Source organism: Triticum urartu, chromosome 2A (genome assembly GCF_056163025.1).
Source record: "Triticum urartu cultivar PI428250 chromosome 2A, HENAU_Tu73, whole genome shotgun sequence".
In the NCBI taxonomy this organism is placed as follows: Eukaryota; Viridiplantae; Streptophyta; class Magnoliopsida; order Poales; family Poaceae; genus Triticum; species Triticum urartu.
Window position 1 is genome coordinate 33,045,387 of NC_141874.1, and position 19,773 is coordinate 33,065,159.

At 40.4% G+C, this 19,773-nt stretch overlaps 1 pseudogene; it reads right to left on the reverse strand.

Annotated features, from left to right (window-relative positions):
- Positions 1 to 18,116: 18,116 nt before the first annotated feature.
- On the reverse strand, positions 18,117 to 19,372 carry LOC147983256 (uncharacterized; annotated as a pseudogene).
- Between the last annotated feature and the right edge of the window lie 401 nt (positions 19,373 to 19,773).

Sequence of the window (19,773 nt, forward strand, 5' to 3'; positions counted from 1 at the left end):
AACCTAGCTGTTATTATATATACTAGTACTGAGTCTGACGCATAATCGACATGCATGTTCAGAGTGAGGATCCTCGTGGCAGCAGGGACGCAGTTGCCGCGGACAACTCGCAAGCAATGCCTCCACGTAATATATCCTGTCTGATCTGATCTGAATTCAAATCATTTAACAAAAGGGATACGCCAGAAATGGCTCACATGCACCCGTCTCTTCTTGGCAACTCGCACATGCATCTGCCGATGCAGTTGGCAGCTCGATGAAGAGCGTGGGCAGACACGCGCATGGACATACGGATTTTCTGGGGACAGCCTGCCGAGCTAGTTTGTTCACGTGCGCCCACATCCTTCGGTCTTTCCCCGGATACTTATATTTGTCTGCTCACTGATCTAAAAAATAAACTGTCTGCTCACAATCGTGCAGCTGCAGGATGTGGCTGTTGGTTGGCCAGCGCGTCCATGCTCAGTGATCCATTTCATGTCCATTGTTTTTGTTTAGTGCTCCGGTTACCTCGAAACTAACACTTATTTTGCGTAGGGAACATAACATGTGAGGAAGAGTACAATTGTGCAAAGTTTCAGTGTTCAAGGTTTGCAAAGATTCTCCGAATGGCTGCACCCTCAGTGTTTTGGCAACACACCATGCGTGCGTGGAAGACTACACTTTTGTACTTAGAGCATCTACAGCCCGACTTGTCAAATCCAGACTCTCAAACGCCCACGGACGCGTTCTCAAATAATACATTTCATATCTGCGTACATTATATCCGGCACTCTATGTCCATACTACGCATGCAACGTGATGAACTACTCTACGTGATCAAACAACGGACAAACAAATCGCCTGAAACGGACAACGAAATGAACATAAACCTGACTACATCATCCAAAAGATCATCACAGTTCATCGTTGGACAAGTTCTTAACTTAGACAAGTAAAAAATGATAATCTAAATGGAGGAGGAGCAGGATCACCACTTCCTTGCCTGGCCTTTGCCCTTCCGGTCATCGACGCAGCTGTCGGAATCCGTGGATAGTGGTGGATCTTGGTTCTCGAAGGACGAGGTGGAGCTGTGGTCGTCGCCGTGGGCGGACGAGGGGTAGGAGAGGACGATGAGCCCCTTCATCCGGTGGATGCCCTGTTGTGCAACCGCTTCAACTTGGCCATTCGAGTCGCCTCCGTTGCTGCCTGCGCCACCTTGGGCTCCAACTGCTCCATGGCAAGTCGGAGCACCTTCGCGTTCTTCCATTGTAGGCGGCGAGTTCGTCTCCACCGTCGTCAGCGACCGGCGGTAGACCCAAGCAAGGAGCCGCTCATCCTTGTCGGGCTCCACCGACAACCCGTGGTAGCAGCGCACGGATTGCTCCGCCTTGTACCTCTCCCTTGCATGTTGCCTCTCGTGGAGGGTAGTGCACGCCTCAGATTCCAGTGTGCCTATGCGGGCCAGTGGAGTGGGCACTAGCACCCACCGTAGCCTGCACGGAGTAGCGACCGGCGGGGGAAGGGGGCGTTGCAGGCGTGGGATGAACTGGGCAGCTCTCGCGGAGCTGCCCGCATGTCGGGAGGGGCCAGCTCCATCATTCGCGCCACTACTAAGAAAAGGCCTACTAATGGCGCACCATTAGTATATCAGATACTAATGGCGCACCAGTAGTGCACCATTAGTATGCCTAGAGGTGCGCCATTACTATCTGACTTAGTAATGGCGCACCACATAGAAGTGCGCCATTAGTAATAATTTTTTTCAAATTTTTAAAAAAAATTCAAAAAAATTCATTTTTAAAAAAAATTCAAATTTTTTTATTTTGTTTCTTAATCTTGGGTCACTATGGCTTAATCTCGAGTCAATATGCTTAATCTCAGGTCAAATCGCACTCTATGGTCAAACTTCCGAAAGGTCACCCATCCTCACACTACTCCAGCCCAAGCACGCTTAACTTCATAGTTCTATCCAACCCCAGCACCACCTCACTTCACAGGCACTTGTTGATATATCTATCATATCAATCCTATTAAACCTTGCTGATGTCTAGGACTTTGTTCATGTTCATGAGTATGATGAAATTTTGAAAAAATATTTCAAACTTCCCGATCATATTACGTATCATATTTTGAAAAATAATTCAAATTTTTTTTCAAAACCAATTTTTTTTCTGTTACTAGTGGCGCACCTAGCATACGGTGCGCCACTAGTAAGTTTGAATTTTTTTGAATTTTTTTGCCTCCGGATCTTAGAAGCCCCGTAACTTTTTTTCTGCTAGGTTTTTGGGGATTTTGAAAATGTTTAACAGGGTTCCCCCAGTTAAATTCGGATGTAACTTTTCGAGTAGATGATTTTTCATATAAAAAACTTTTTCATCCGAGTTTGTACGCAAAAGTTATGCCCATTTTACAAATTCTCGAGAGATTTCGCAAATAAAGTCAAAATTCATATTTGTAAATTTTCACAACAACTAGATCACATATCACATGGGAAACTTATTTTCTTTTATTTTTTTGACATTTCCATCATTTATTTTTATTTTTTTTAAACTGAAAAGGCGGTCCAAGGGGGGGTGTGCATTCGGTGGAAGTGCTGGCCAAGTTACTAATGGCGCACCGTGGGAGTGGTGCGCCATTACTAGTAACTAGTAATGGCGCACCACTCCCACGATGCGCCATTAGTAAAAAAAAATTAATTTTTTTCAAAACTACTAATGGCACACCGTGGGAGTGGTGGCGCACCGTGGGAGTGGTGTGCCATTACTAGTTGACTAGTAATGGCGCACCTCTCCCACGGTGCGCCATTAGTAAAAATTTAATTTTTTTTACTAAATTTTTACTAATGGCGCACCATGCGCCATTACTAATTTACTAATGGCGTACCGTGATAGCGGTGCGCCATTGAACTAGTAATGGCGCACCACTCCCACGGTGCGCCATTAGTAGTTTTGAAAAAAAAATTAAATTTTTTTTGTCACTAATGGCGCACCGTGGATGTGGTGCGCCATTAGTATTTGGACACTAATGGCGCACAAACACATGGTGCGCCATTAATATATACTAATGGCGCACCACATGTCTGGTGCGCCATTAGTGTCATTTCCATCTATAGCCCTTTTCCTAGTAGTGCGCTGCGTAGGCGAGGGAATGGCGACGGTGCAAATCCGGAGCTGCCCCCGGTGTCCACCTTCAACCACTCCAACGCAATGTGGAGGGCCAGCTCCTCTTCGACGTCGAGGTCAGAGCCCGAATGGCTGTTGGAGCTTGATAAGTCCCTGGATTCGATCGGAATCGGAGAGGGAAGAGCAGGGGACGGAACGAGAGAGGAGAGTGGCGTGCGCTAGGGTTCAGAGAGAGGACATACTGGGTTTTTTGTGGGGACGGCATGGGATCGGTGGTGGGCCGGGCTGATGTGGCAGACGTACCTAGGCCGCCCCATATCCGCCCTATTTTTGGGCTGGATATGGGGGCCGCCGGATAGCCCGGGCGTTTGAGGCCGGTTTGAGACACCCGTGTGGGTCGGGTTTTTTTTACCGGTCAGTGACTGGTCGACCTGCCGTGGAATTTGAGACGGGTTTGAGGCGCCCGGCTATAGAGCTCTTGTACGTCTTGTTGGACTATGGCGTTGCTTGTAAGTTTCCCTAGCTGGTATATCGATCTGGTTGTAATCTTTGATAATTCTGGTGTTCTGTGTATTGTCATTACAAATGATAAATAGGTCGAAGGTTCCTCCCGCAAAAAGAAAGAAGGAAGGGCTGTAGTTTATTTGTGACTTTCATAAGGTCATTAGTCCAAAATTTGAGTGATAGTGGAAAAGGATGAGTGAACTTACCACAAACTCCAGACTTCATTGGTCAGGAAACTTATATATACCAAGTTGTAACAAGCAGTAAGTTTACAAGTCGTAAGCTAGAAACACGGAGTTCTTTAGCAAAGCAATCTATACAGAAGACATGGTAGGATTAAGAGCGATCAGAAAGTACAATGATCACAGTATGAAATCGTAGTAGTTCAGTAGTGGTACGTACGGTAGCGAATATTGGATGACATGTTCTTGTGCAATGAGCTAGTGGACATCAGGTGGTTGATTTAGCGGTTTGGACGCATGGCGCTAGCGCTGAGATTACAACACAAACAAGTCGGCAATGTAAGCATTGAGGCCTTCACTGGACGCTTTTGGGGTCTCAAATCCGGAACCTCCAGCGGGGCATTATTGATGACACCTACGACGTACAATTGATGAGATGAAAAATGAGATGCAACATTGCCGGCATGTAATGTTATTTTTTGGAATTGGAAACTAGTCTAAAATATGGTTTCATTTTGGAGCCATCCATCTACCCATTTTCTTTTATCTGAGGTGTGTTTCCCTTGGCAATTCTGACAATTGTCAAAGAAGGACAAGGACACTACAAGGGATTGGCTCATTTGAGCCATCTAGCATGGCCGTCTGACAAGGACAGTACAAGGGATAGTGATCTAATGATTTGTTCGTTGTCGAGATTGCGACATTTCAAGACTTGGACTCAATTGATTCAATGTGCTTTGTGGAACATATTAAGCTTAAACCGAATAGTAATCAATTAACATATTACCCTCAAGAATATAAACTAGAATAGAAAGAAGTCGGTAAAATGTAGACTAGCTGATGAGCCTAGGTGAAGGTAGCACTGACAGTCTATGCCGGAGCTTAGCAGCACTTTGTTTTTTCTTATGAATAGTAGAATCCCAAGTGAGCTTGAATATCTTGCTAGCAGGTTCTAGCTTAGTTCACAGCCACTACAATGTCGAATCACATGAAAATGCGGTAAAACTTGACCTTATCTCCAGAAATTTGTCGCTAGATGAGCTGCACAAAACTTATGGGGTTGGTAAATAAATAAAATATAAGTAATTAAGCTCAATTGGAATAGGGATTGGCTTGAAAAACTAAGTTTATGACCATGAGGATAGCAACTACAAGCTCGCCCTGGATGGGTTCATCTCCTTGTATTCCGCACGGGTTTGTCCTAGATTTACTTTTTCATGCAACTGCCGGTTCTACCCATTAGGCCTTATTGTAGATCATCAGGAGGGCTCAGTACCCATTAGGCCTTCCCTATGATAAGACAAAACATTTGGAGGATATAATTTCTTTGCTTGAAAGTCGTGGAGGAACAGGATTATGGCAATGCTTTGGATTTGGTAGCAGGTCATTTAGCTTCACCACGTTAACCTCTGAATAAATTTGGGGCTGTTTGAGTCTATCCATGCCTAGTAAGAAATTCGGCGAGTATATTTGTGAAAGCATATGACTTCTCTCCTCTACACCGTGCATTTCTATATAATCAAGCACAACAGAGCTGGCTGCAAAAAGTTATCAATTTATTGTACTAATTGAGTAATTGTAGTGATGCTCATAATCATTTGCATGTTTGGCATCATGTTATATTTACGTTAACTTCAGTTGGAAATCATGTAAACAACTGTACAAATAACATTTGATTCCGGCAAAACGTGATCTTACATAAGTTAAGTTACATCTGCCGATCTGCGACGCTCAACCCTGTAAGTCTGTAGCTTTTTCAAGTGATACAACATCCATTTTCTGCAAGAAATTTAGTTAAAGTCCTTTCGATAGTGTCGACCGCCTAACTTTAATCTTTGGTAGCAACTGCCTGTTTCCTACGACAAGATAGAGCATTTGGAACACATAATTTTTGCCGTGAAGTGACTGGGGGTTGTAAAGGAATAGATTGTGGCAATACTTGGATCTGGTAACAGGTCATTTAGCTTCACCATGTCAACTCTGGGTAAATTTGGAGCTGTATCCGAGTGTATCCATGTCTTGTAAGAAATTTGGTGAGTATGAAAGCATATGGCTTTTCTCCTGCCGTGCATTTACATATTACCCTGTGCAGCATTGCTGGCCAGAAAAGATCATAATTAAACTCATGTTATTAATTTACTGTGTCATTTGCATGTATGGTGTCATGCCATATTTATGTTAGCTTCAGTTGGAAATCATCTTGATGACTGTATATATAACGTGTGATTCTAGCAAAGTATGGTCTATCATAAGTTCAGTAATGTGACCTGATAAAACATTTGCAAAGATAAATCCTGCTCTTTAGATAGTGTGAATTGCTTCATTTGTACTACTATGTAGCAGTTTTAAATGACCTTCTCTACTTTGCTGTCTTTGAAGACAACATCAATAAATCTTGCAGGGTTATATGGCCCGCGCTACAACGAAATGCATCTCCATGGGCCGGCTAAGTTGTGATTGATCGATGCCGTTGCCGAGTTCTTTCATCGGTGAGGACACCTACAGCCAGCAGTAGTGTTACTGTGGAACGGAAGCCGTTTCGAGGGCCACTCGGTCTTTCTGTTTTATTCTATCCATGGCTTATTGTTTGTCGAGAACCTTGGATTTGTAATGAAGTTTGCTGGTTGTTGACGTGCAGCTGACTATCCATTTACAAATGCAGTTCGCCGTTCAAGTGAAGGAGGGAGGAGAATGTGAAGCTGAACCCGAATGCAGGTGCGGTGCCTGGGAAGAGAAAGAAGGTTAACTCTCTTCTTATTTTGTTATGTCGCAATTGGCAGCCAAAGATTTCCAAGTGTTTCATGGTCTCTTCTTATTTTGAGCATATGCATGTCAGTTTATAACAACAATGATTTTGATCATCAGCGTGCTTGCTCGTAAAAATTACATGAAATTGGTAGCATCATTTGATGTTTCATTAAAGGGAGGTGAAACAACAACACCAATGACTCCAAGGATCACCGGTTCCTATTTGCACTTGGTGCTAAATGCAATGACATGGCAAAATAAGTTACTCTGTTGATTAATGTTTGGTTTTTCTTTTTTCTTTTTCATGTGAATAGCATTTCCGTAGATATCCATTTTAGATAAAACGTTTGAAAATTAGAAATTTTCCAAGTTACTCTATAGTGACAATGTATTTTTTTAAGAGGTTTTAAGGGTTAATTCTTTTTCTGAAAGTTATCCTTTTATCTAAACCAAATGGTTGTCGTTTGAGATGAAACAATGTGTTTACTGTACCAAGAAGGGGATGTATGCACTTTTTCTATATCCAAATTAGCCAAATTGTAATTTCTTATATGAAGGCTCTTTGCAATACATCTTGGGGCAACGTGCAAAATTTATGCTGGACTCATGAGTCGGTGCGGCAAAGCTTGCATGTTGCTTCTAGTTTTATTGTTAACCATGCTATGGTCCAAACTCCTTTTTATTCTGCTCATATGATATTGCTCATCTTCTGTTTTCTGTCCCGATGCCTCATGTATTTACAGTAGAAATGTTCTAAATGTACTGCTTCTTGAACATGGCCAGGGCAATGGATAAAATCTAGATGCTAAGTTGACTTTTTTCCTGCAGATTTGCTTACCGTGAAGACGCTTGTAAGGATGCAGCGGGAGCAGATCATTTGGAGAGATAGGATGCCACAGTTTGGTCTTTATATGCATTTTGGTTTGCTTGTAACTGTGTTTGCACTAGTTGGTAATAAGTGACTTGGCAAGAACTGTAGGTGTCTGGATATGCTCTAATGCCCCTGGTTTACTATAAATCTTGGATTTGTAATGATGTGTAATGCATAGAATGGAATTTGGGGATTTTAATTTTTTAAATTCGTAATTAGTTAGTAGTAGTGTGGGGGAAAAACCGTGCGCTGCTAGTATCCTAGATACTAGTAACGTGTGTTACTATAGAAGCGCTGCTAGTATCCTAGATACTAGTAGCGTGTGTTACTTAGAAGCGCTACTACTATTTTGGTAGTAGCGCGGGTTTATCCGCGTTACTACTAACTTTTAGCTGTAGCGCGATAGTAGTAGCATGGGAACCCGTGCTACTACTGGCCAGTTTTCCAGCGCTACTAGTAGCCTTTTCCCTACTAGTGGAAGCTTCAGAATTCTCGATAGCTTTTTTGCGATAGAGAATTGTCGATGGCTATTCCAAGCAAAGAAACAAAATGGCTAGAAGTCATTCTTCTGACTTAACTCAGTAGGAAGAATAAATGAGCAACATGACATGAAGTTTTATACATGTGCCCAAGTACATACCATATATGTATTCGACCATACTATATATTAACCATTGGGAACCGTAATAGCATACATACCACATTATTTTAGCATGTTGCAGGACAGTGAGCTTGCTTTGTCAATGAAGTTGAAACATAAATATATGGTAGGACTATGAAGCATTGGGATGGAGGATAGCACCTAGTGAGACAGAACGGTAGATAAAATCATCATTGCAAAAGTACTGGGAAAATCAATTGATTAAAATGCTAAATTTAATCGAGATAATGTGGTATCAGTGGGAGAGCTAGCATTGGCGCATGAACTTGCAAATATCCATTGGGTAACATGCAAAAACAACTTTTAGAACTGCTAGAAACACATTGTCTTTGTTTTTTTTATGGGAGCACTACATTTATAAGTTATCAGTGGGAGAACTAGCATTGTTGCCTGAACTGCAAAGACCATGCAATAATTCTTCTTTGGTGCTGGGTTTCTTAGCACAACTGGCATTTCATGGCTGGCCAACGTGGCCAGCCATCCCTTGACCACCTATTGAACTCATGCATAGTCTGGGGGAAATTCAAATGTCAAGTCAACCAGCTCAGCCAGATTGATCATTGTGTTAACAATGTCATGAGCTCTAGACCTCATCGATCTGAATGTGTAGCACATGCCAGTGTAAATGTTGAGCCGTGAAATTTTTTGTGGTGTCATTTCGATGGTAACTACTATTTGGAGGCAAAGATTCAATCAAATTCGTAAACAGATAAAAAACAAGTATTTGTAATATATGTCGATATGCTATGGGAAATTTTCTAGGAGCTAGTATGATGGAGTAGGATCCGGCAAATATCAAAGCACTAGGTTGCCACAAAACCATTTGCCACTGTGTAGACTATGTCGTCAATCAAATTTCGACCACAACTAATTGCTTGGGGATCTTAAGGTAATAGATTTCCAGGTGTGTTGAGTGAAAATAAATTTCACCATGAAGGAGATTTATAAATATTGGAGTCCCACATATTTTTAAGTATGTACATTAGTAGGGTGTCATTTGTGGCTATGTGATGCTCTACGTTTTATATCTTTCAATGTACATGATATTCTAAAATGAATAACATTCGTGGCATGAATCTCTACTGTTGGGTATTGTGTTTGGAGGTCATTGCTTCTTCGTGGCACCTTTGCGGTATCCCGCAATGGACAGGTATGGCAAAAGCATATTTTTTTTGGCGACAGAGGAAGTTGCAATTATTTGTACTTACAAAATTACACAAGTTCTTTCATCTTCTCTCCGTTCTGGTTGTTATACTAACAGTACAAACATTTGTGCACACAAATCGCAACAACAGGACAAGTTGTTATTTTATGGGGAGAGATTTTGAGACTAAAGTTATCCAGAAAAATGATAGAGCACTAGTAGAAAAATGGTCAAATGTGAAGTACATTAGTGTCGGTTTGTAACAGAACCGGCACTAATGTGATCAATAGTACCGGTACGTGGCGGCGATCAATAGTACCGGTTCATGGCGAACCTTTAGTACCGGTTCATGCCACGAACCGGTACTAAAGAGGCTGTGGCAGCCTGCGGTCAGGCTATGGCCCCACCATCACCATTTAGTGCCAGTTCGTACCACGAACGGGTACTAATGAGGTTATGGCAAGCTGTTTTTAGTCCCACCTTGCTCCCCTAACAAGGTTCTTACCACCTTAAATATGTTACTTCTCAAACTATCACAAGCATTTGGTCTTCATTTAACTCTATGTGTAGAATTTGTGGCCGTAATATGAGTCTTCACTGGTTTACAAATCGTTGAGGACTCATATTGACAATTCAGATTGTACACAAAAAGATCATTGATGATCCAAGTATTTTTGATGTATAAGATCATATTGACAATTTAGACTGTAAAGAAGTATAAGATCATGATCTAAATGCTCTTATATTTTTTGCGTTCCGTATGCACCATTCAAAGCGACGTCATCAATTTTCACCCACATATCATGACCCTGAAATTGAAAAGCACTACACATGAACTCTGAAAAAGTCGAAACTTGACATGCTATCATCATTTCACCCACATAGCATGTGCAAAAAAGTACAGAGGATTACAGAAAAAACTGGATGCACTTCGTTTACAAACTGGACAATCTGTTTCGAAGTATCCGGGTTTCCGACGAAAACTCATCTGTTACAAAGGCATTTCATTTTTTAAACTTATCACAACTCCAGACTTTTTGTGTATTCAGTATGCACCATTCAAAGCGACGTCATCAACTTTCAACCATTTCTTCCTTCATCTGCTATTTTCATGCATTTAATGATTTGTTTTGAGAGCTAAATGACCTTGAAATTGAAAAGCACTACAAATGAACTCTGAAAAAATTGAAACTTGGCATGGTATCATCATTTCACCCACATAGCATGTGGAAAAAAGTAGAGAGGGTTACGGCAAAAACTGGATGCACTTTGTTTACAAACTGGACAATCTCTTTCGAAGTATTCGGGTTTCTGACGAAAACTCATCTGTTACAAAGGCATTTAATTTTTTTAAACTTATTACAACTCCAGACTTTTTGTGCATTCAGTATGCATCATTCAAAGTGACGCCATCAACTATCAATCATTTCTGCCTTCATTTGCTATTTTTCATGCATTTAATGATTTGTTTTAAGAGCTAAATGACCTTGAAATTGAAAAGCACTACAAATGAACTCTGAAAAAGTTGAAACTTAGCATGGTATCATCATTTCACCCACATAGCATGTGCAAAAAAGTAGAGAGGTTACGGCAAAAACTGGATGCACTTCGTTTACAAACTGGACAATTTCTTTCGAAGTATTCGTGTTTCTGACAAAAGCTCATTTGTTACAAAGTCATTTAATTTTTTTAAACTTATTACAACTCCAGACTTTTTGTGCATTCAGTATGCACCATTCAAAGCGACACCATCAACTTTCAACCATTTCTGCCTTCATTTGCTATTTTTCATGCATTTAATGATTTGTTTTGTGCTAAATGACCCTGAAATTGAAAAGCACTAGAAAATGAGACACATTAGTCCCGATTTGAAATTGAGCCGGCACTAATGTGTCCATTAGTGCTGGTTCCAACGGCTAGGCGGGAGGAGCTCTTTAGTACCGGTTCATGGCGAATCTTTAGCACCGGTTCGTGCCATGAACTGGTACTAATGAGGTTGTGTCCAGTCAGGCCGGGGCCCCACGAGCACCTTTAGTACCGGTTCATGGCATGAACCAGTACTAGAGTTTCTTGGTAAGCTGTTTTTTAGTCCCACCTCGCGAAGAGAGAGGCAGTAGGATCGGTTTATAAGCCCTGAGTGCAGAGACGATGAAGAAGAGGCTCAATGCTCACCTGCACGTTGCTTAGCTTCAAGCCTTGAGGAATATGGTAGACTGCACGGAGCTATGTGCAGTGCAGTTGACACTATTCCGAAATGCTTGAAGCTAATTAACGAGCATTGCACCTCTTTTTTATTTTTAGTAACTTATTACAACTCCGAACTTCTTCTGTTACGGCAAAAACTGGATGCACTTTGTGTACAAACTGGACAATCTCTTTCAAAGTATCAGGGCCGGTTTCGGACGAAAACTCATCTGTTACACCAGCACTTCATTTTTTTAAACTTATTATAACTCCAGACTTTTTATGCATTCAGTATGCACCATTCGAAGCCACGCCATCAACTTTCAACCTTCAACTTGGCATGGCATATGAAAATAAATGAATAGAAGAAAATAAAAAAAGCAGAAAAGAAAAAAACTATAGCAGAAAAGAAAAAAACTATATAAAAAAACTACTCAGAAATAAATAGAAGAAAATAAATATAGCAGAAAAGAAAAAAACTACTCAGGAATAAATAGAAGAAAAAATAAAGCAGAAAAGACAAAAACTATATAAAAAAATTTGGGGCGCTGCGCTGTGGGCCTGCTAGACCACGGGCGTGCAATTTCAGGTCCACAAGGCCCAGCAGGCTCACAGGGCAGCGCGCTGTAGTTAGGCCCAGAAGCCTGCTTTATAGAGGAGTTCGAAAGAGCAGCCGCGGCTAGGTTTATAAACCAGTGCGGCGGCCCTTCGCCCGGCGAGGTTGGACTAAACTTTGTGCACCCCGGGTGGCAGCCACAAACCGGTACTAATGGCCTGCTCTTCCCGCCTCTTGGCCTGGCCAAAGTTGGCCTTTACTACCGGTTGGTGGCTCCAACCAGTACTAAAGGCCTCTCCTATATATACAACACTTACGAAAATTTTCAGTTAGTTCATGTTCGTCTTTGTCGCCGCCCGCGCCCTCGCCCCGTCCCCGTCGCCGTCATCGCGCCCCGGCCGTCCCCGTCCCCGCCGTCGCGTGCGCCCCGGCCGTGCCCGTCCCCATCATCGCGCGCGCCCCGGCCGTCCCCGCCCCCGTCGCGCCATCCCCGTCGTGGCCGTCTCACGCAGCCGCCCGTACGCCCCCGCCCCCGCTCGTACGTACACACACACACACACATTTTTTTACTTATTTTCTGTTTTCTGTTTTTTAGATTAATGCATGTCAAATTGTTAATTAGATGAATTACCTAGATAAGAATGTTAGATTAATGTGAAATGTTAGATATGAATTAGATAGAAAAGTTAAATATTAATGTCAATTGTTAGATGAATTAGCTAGATATTAATTAGGTATATGAGATTTGAACTAGTTGAATTAATATAACTAGTTTATTTTTAGTAAATTCTTAGTTGAATTAGTTGAATTAATAGAACTAGTTGAATTAATAGAATTAGTTGAAATAATAGAACTAGTAATGTTTCACCTATATATAGAACTAGTAAATGTTAATGTTAATGATTTTTTCTGTTTTTTTAATTTTTATATATATTTTTAGTTTATATAAATGTTAGATTAATGTCAAATGTTAGATGAATTAGATAGAAATATATGTTAGATATTAATGTCAAATGTTAGATGAATATTAGAATTAGCTATATATTAATTAATGTTAGATAGTAAATGTTTAATGTTTCACCTATATGAACATAGGAAATGTAGTCTGACGATGAAAAAGATTTCATTATGTGCGAACACTGTGAAGACCAACATGGCCTGTGCGACAGAAATTTCCTTGTTGATAATAGGCGCTTCAACATCAAGCTGGATGAGACATTCGAAGTGGATACAGTAAGTCAGAACGGCAATTATTTTTTCGTAATAAAGCATGACTTATGCTTCATTTGCTTCAACTTATAATTTTAAATTTTCACTATTCTATTAGTGCATCCCCTGCCATGCAAGAATTTTTGTCTTGGATAAGATAGGTTTCAGTGGGATGAATGATATGGAGGTAAAGTGAGTTTACTTGAAGACCGAGCATGGGTATACTTTCAACGTCAAATTATACAATGCAGACACATACACCCATTTTGAATGCAAAACTTGGCAAGCACTATAAAAGGCTTATGCATTTGAACCTGATATTGTTATCACCTTTGATATTCGTCCGGAAGATGATATTGAAGTTAATAGAGACATATGGGTCGATGTGCAGACGCTCCAGTTCTACCATTATGTGAGTTTTTTCTCAACCATGTTTATGTCTTTGATATTGTTTATTCAAAAATAGTTGACAACTAATTTCTATTGTCAGCTTATTTCGGTTCAAGCAAACATGTCCGGCGCTTGGTAGACAGGACCTACTACTATCCCGGGGCTGAACTAAACTGCGAGGAGATAAGTAATTATGTTTCATGGCTTGAGGATCTTCATACTATCAAGACAAATTTTCTTCCTGCACATAGAAATGTTAGTACTCAAAACGTGCGACCAATAGTGATCGTATTGAACTACGGTCACATCTATAATGGAAAGATAGTAAGATTTTTACTATTTGTCCTTAGTGCATCTTTAGCATATATTATTTTTGAAGCTAAACTTTTATTTCTAAGTATATTAATTACTATATGATGTTCTTCAACAGGGACTCCCGATGACAGTTGTGCCTCAGTGGATCGAGATAAAAGGTTGCATGTCAATGGTTAGCTTACAACCAAGATATCCTACATTGCACATGAGTGCATTCAGGATTTCTGAAAGCGATGAATGCTTAATAGTGAAAGATTGGAGCAAAATTGTTAACGATCCAAGAGAAATAGTAGGGGGCAGCAAGGAGAAGCGCATCCCACGATTAGGAGACAGATTCATCTGCATGCTCCAGTATGATGAATCAGGAGAGCTACACATGTTCTATGCTATTTTACCTGAGAGGGAGCAGCAAGAGTGATTTAGCTAGTTCATGCTGTTAGTACTTGTCCTCTCATGTCCGTATTCTTCGTCCTGAATTTAATCTCAAATAGTGATTTGCTTGTTATGAATGTTATAATATCATCACCATGTTGAACTCGATGGTATCTTTGCTTCTAGTACAAGTGAATGTTTCTTCTTTAAGCTAGTGTTGGTGGTGATTAGATAGCGTAATGACTATGATGATTAAATAGTGGTAATGACGACTACGGTGATTTTTAGCTAGCTAGTATATACTGTTGTTGGTGATGATATGATGCAAGAGTTTATATATTAATATGTGATGATGGTGATGATGATGATGATGAGTTATTATATATATCATTTATGAAAGAAACCGCAAATTAGTTTGAACTGGATGGATCCTAGCTAAGTGATCAAGTATATGGCATATATTTGATCACTCAGCTAGCTACACATGCATCCAGTCGAAACTAATCTGCAGTACTTTCACCTAATGATTTAACAACTCATTATAACGTAAAACAATCCTAAATTAAATTGATAACACAAATTTACAGGAAAAATAAAAAATTAAACCAAAACCCACAAACATTTAGTACCGGTTGGTGTTACCAACCGGTACTAATGATCTACCGCACCCGTGGCCTGGCTTGTGCCATGTCGTGGCACTTTAGCGCCGGTTCGTGCCGAACCGGTACTAAAGGGGGGGGGGGGCTTTAGTGCCCACTCTTTAGTGCCGGTTATGGAACCGGCACTAAAGGCCTTTACGAACCGGGACTAAAAGCCTTTTCTGCACTAGTGGAGAAGTATCATAGTTCGCTATCAAGAACTAAAGAGTCCACATGACAGCATCCCATAGGAGTGGAACCCCCTCACGCCCCGGCGATGACCCAAGCGCTGTAAAGTAGAATGGTAGGAAGCCCTGATTGCAGCCTCATAACTGCTCCTTGTGTTGCCGGTTCAGTGGAGTTGGTGATGCAACAATTAAGGAGAGACAAACACTAGTAGAAAACAGGGCTTTGGTCACAGGGCAATATTCACATTAGTCCCGGTTCAGTCACGAACCGGGACTAATGTGAGCATTGGTCCCGGTTCATGCGGCTAAGGCATTAGTCCCGGTTCACCTGAGCCCTTTAGTCCCGGTTTGAGACACGAACCGAGACTAAAGGGTGCGATGCCCTTTAGTCCCGGTTTGTGGGACTAAAGATTAGACCTTTAGTCCCGGTTTGAGACACGAACCGCGCACCCTTTAGTCCCGGTTCGTGTCTCAAACCGGGACTAAAGGTCCCATTTTCAAACTCTACACCGCCCCCCACCCCGGTGTGGATCGCCTTTTTTGTTTTGAAAAAATCAAAAGAAAATGATAAAAACTTCAAAAAATAAAATCCTTTGAGAGGTAGTTATATTACTACATCTACTAGTTAGGAAAATTTAAAAACTTAAATTTGGACATGTTTTGCAAAAAATGTAGGGAAATGTAAAACGGCTATAACTTTTGCATACGATGTTGGAAAAAAACCTATAATATATCAAAATGTTCAGAACGAAAATCCGCTTCCGATTTTGATGGCCTACGGCCTGTTTGCAAATTTTTAGAATCCTCAAATTCTAAAAGGAAAAAAAAGTTATGCTCAAATTTCAGTATTTTTGTATTTTCGATAAATCTGGTCAAACTACTTATTCAAGAAGTATTAGTGTTATTAAATAATTATTCAACAATATTAGTGTTACTAAATAATTATTTCATTTTTTTGAATTTTTGTCAAATCTGGTCAAATTGTGGTCTAACAATGGTCAAACTACTTATTCAAGAAATATTGGTGTTACTAAATAATTATTTCGGTTTTTTTGAATTTTGGTCAAATCTGGTCAAACTGTGGTCAAACTATGGTCAAACTATTTATTCAAGAAATATTAGTGTTACTAAATAATTATTGTTTTGTATAATAATAGTTTCAAACTCAAACAGTGAAATGTGTGACTTCATGCTCAAGCTAAACTCCCGAGGGTTAATAGGATTGACATCTTACTATTGTCAGGAAAACAATAAGTGCAGACTTGAAAACGAAGGAGAATAAAACCCGAAAGTTAAGCGTGCTCGGGCTGGAGTAGTGATGAGGGGTGGGTGATTAGAGATTAAATTATAAAATAATTCAGAAATTTGAAAATCGAGAAAAAAATTCAAAAAAAATTACCTTTAGTCCCGGTTGATGTTACCAACCGGGATTTAGTCCTGGTTCGAAAACCAGGACTAAAGGCCCTTATGAACCGGGACTAATGACCCTTTTTCTACTAGTGAAAAGGACCTACGGTATTTTATATATTATTTATTTGTTATTTAGAATCGACATGCAAAATATGGCCGTGCGACAAACAATTATCTTTTGCATGAAAGCATCTCACTCACTGGTAAAATGGAGGGATCATTAGCAACTACACAAATAGGCACCAGGATAACTAATGGCTTAAGTGTACCAATCTTACCGGACAAGATGCATACGACTTGCAGTAAAGCACTGACATCACAAATTTACCAAGTTGTTTACTCCATAGAGCATAACTGGTTCATACCCAGTGAACATTATATTCCTCATGAAAACGAGTCATGCTTTATGGGTACAGATTCCGATTAATTCTTTTGAGTTGAAGGTACCTTCCCTTTTAAGTTTCATGATCCTTCAAACGTATTGTATATCAAGAACATTCATGAATTTGTTTGCAGCTGTACACACTAGATATTTCCATTTCTAGTACTATAGCCTCTGTTTGCACCATGGTGCCCCATGTCTAACGAAAGACAGGCTTGTCTGCACATGGTTATAAATTGGTGTGCATAGCTGTTGGACTATGTTAAATCAAATATATCGATTCTTTTATTTAAGAGCGCAACATTGGAACAAACACATTGCTCTCTCTTCCTTTAGGATCTAAAGAACACCAGGTGGACACCCCTCTTCTCTTTTTTAGAGAAACATGTGACATGCTCTAGGACATTTAGGAAGTAGCCTACAATGTGTTCATCTAGCAATGCAACTAAAACATGTCTTATCGATAGGATTAGGAAGCGTCGGGACTCGGCTTCATGCTAGATCATTTTTTTAAAAGCTAGTATTTTTGGAGGTGAGCGTGGCACTACTAGACCCTGCAGGAAACAAAACAGAGATTTGTTTCACCGTGGCAGCATCATCGGCATTACAAGGCCCAGCACCAGCACATCGAGGGCCAGCACGACAACATCTCACGCCGGGAGTAAAGCACTCATGTCACAAATTTACCAAGTTGCTAGTTCCGGAGAGCTAGCAGAACCAGGACCCAGTGATTGCTGCCGAAACCAAGTAATTGCCAAAAAAGATTCACCTTCAGTTCGCTTTCTTGCATTTAGCTAGCTTTCATCAAAACACAAGATTATGAAGTATTTACCATTTAGTATCACTTAGTAAAAGGTGAAATTACAATGCCCAAAAATTTACAATAGAATTCACGATTGAGGGGTTAGTGAGAGTCGGAAACCGCAACTGAACTCATTGCACTGAACAAAGATATGAATCGATAACAGAACTGGCATTAACATAAGTATCGTGATATGCTTCAACAGAATCATTGGTGTCATGCCATGGTGCCTCACCATGTGAACAACTATAGCTGAAAAAAAATCAGGGTTCATATGAAGTGTTTTCTCATGCTGCTTCGGAACGTGCCCTCGTTCTGCCTGAAGATCCATCAACAGTTTGTTCAGGTGACCGGCCAAGGTCCAAATACCATGGTATCCTACGTTACACAGCTTAAGAGGAAAACTTAACTTGCCTATGTCCCACCCTGTACAAAATAGATGAAATGCCATGCACGGGACTAGAATGATCCCAAGAAGCAGTACTTATTTCGTATCTTTCCAAGTATACCGATAGATCGGCTTATCTAGGTAGACATGGTGCATCCATGCGAGCTACTAGAACTATTTGAGCTTTGTTCTACATGGCTATTTTGAGAACAGGAAGACGCGGGAGAATGGTGTTCTTTGTTCGAATGTTGATCTCTTTCAGAATCTGACGCTGCCTTTTCCAGTGAAGTTCCAGCCACCATGGCACCATTATCATGCTTGTGAACCAACACTGTAAGTACAGATGAATAAACTTCACTTATCAGCAAACTATTGTACATACTGTTATAATCTAAGTAACTAATACCATTGAAAAATCAACCCCAGCCGTGCCAGGATTAAAATTCCAGTGGGACTAAATGTAATTGCCAAACTGCCTTTGTTTGAAGGTTCCGTAGACTCGTTCATTATGTGGGTCCACTACAGTGGGATTTCATTCTCCATATGGCTACACTCACAGAGTTTTGTGAACAGACTACACGAGGATCTAAAGCAGTATCTTAAATTCAAAACAAGTGAGAAGTGTTATCTTACCTCGTTCTGGTGGACTGATAACCACGTGATTAGACTTAGTAGGTCCAGCTATGTTATGCTGGCAGTCTTGATGTATTTCTCTACTTGTGTTTTCGTAATTCAAAAGGTCTCTTTGTAAAGCATCAGAGTCAAAGTACTCTTCGAACCCTCTACGCTCTCATTTCCATGTAGTCCTCATTCACAAGAACATCCACAAAATCTATGCCATTTGCACCACTATAAACTTCAGTAATGTCCTTTCCTTCTCTGGGAGAGCTATTGTGCTGGCTTGAAGCAGGTACAATCCGTCATATGTAAATTGAAGGATTAATCAAGATTACAAGTCAAACTAACATAAACGACTACCATTAATGTTTACTGCAGCAAACCAGTAAGAAGCGAATGACAAGAAGTTGAATACCCCGATAAGCTACATTTTTTCGTATGGTTTTTGAATAAATCCAAGAATCTAGAAAACCGATTCTTCAAACCTGGGGAAGTATTTTCCAATTTGAAATGACAAACCAGCAAAGAGTTCAAAAAAGTAACCATAATTTACACAGGCATAATGAGAAACAAATAGCAGGTGGTACTGCAAATGCTATGCATTGATACATTGTATAATAAAGAAATTATGATATACCTTGGAGATTATTGCAACATTCTGCTCTTCCATTTCATAAATATATTGAAGTTGAGATTCCAAGTGATCATTTTATCTTGCGGCGCATTCGAAGAGATCATTAGAAGAATTAGTACCCAGAGATAGCTGTTCCTCTTAAGTTTTAATCAACATATTTTAGAGACACATGCATCAGCTCAAGTACATATACAATAGCTCTGCACATTTATTTTTTCCGATAAAGGGCACATTTATTGGTTCAAAATAAAGCATCAAGGGAATACAAACACAATGAGCACACACCTGAACTCTGCATAACTAGAATGCATACATCCAATAGCAATGCAGACACATAAAAACACCCCAACAAATAGCAAAGTCATATAAGACCAAAATTATGCGTAGGGGAGGAAAAAGAAACCTAAATGATCGGACGTTCGATCGACAAACTACAACAATGACAATATTCGCACCAACAATCTCATGATATCACA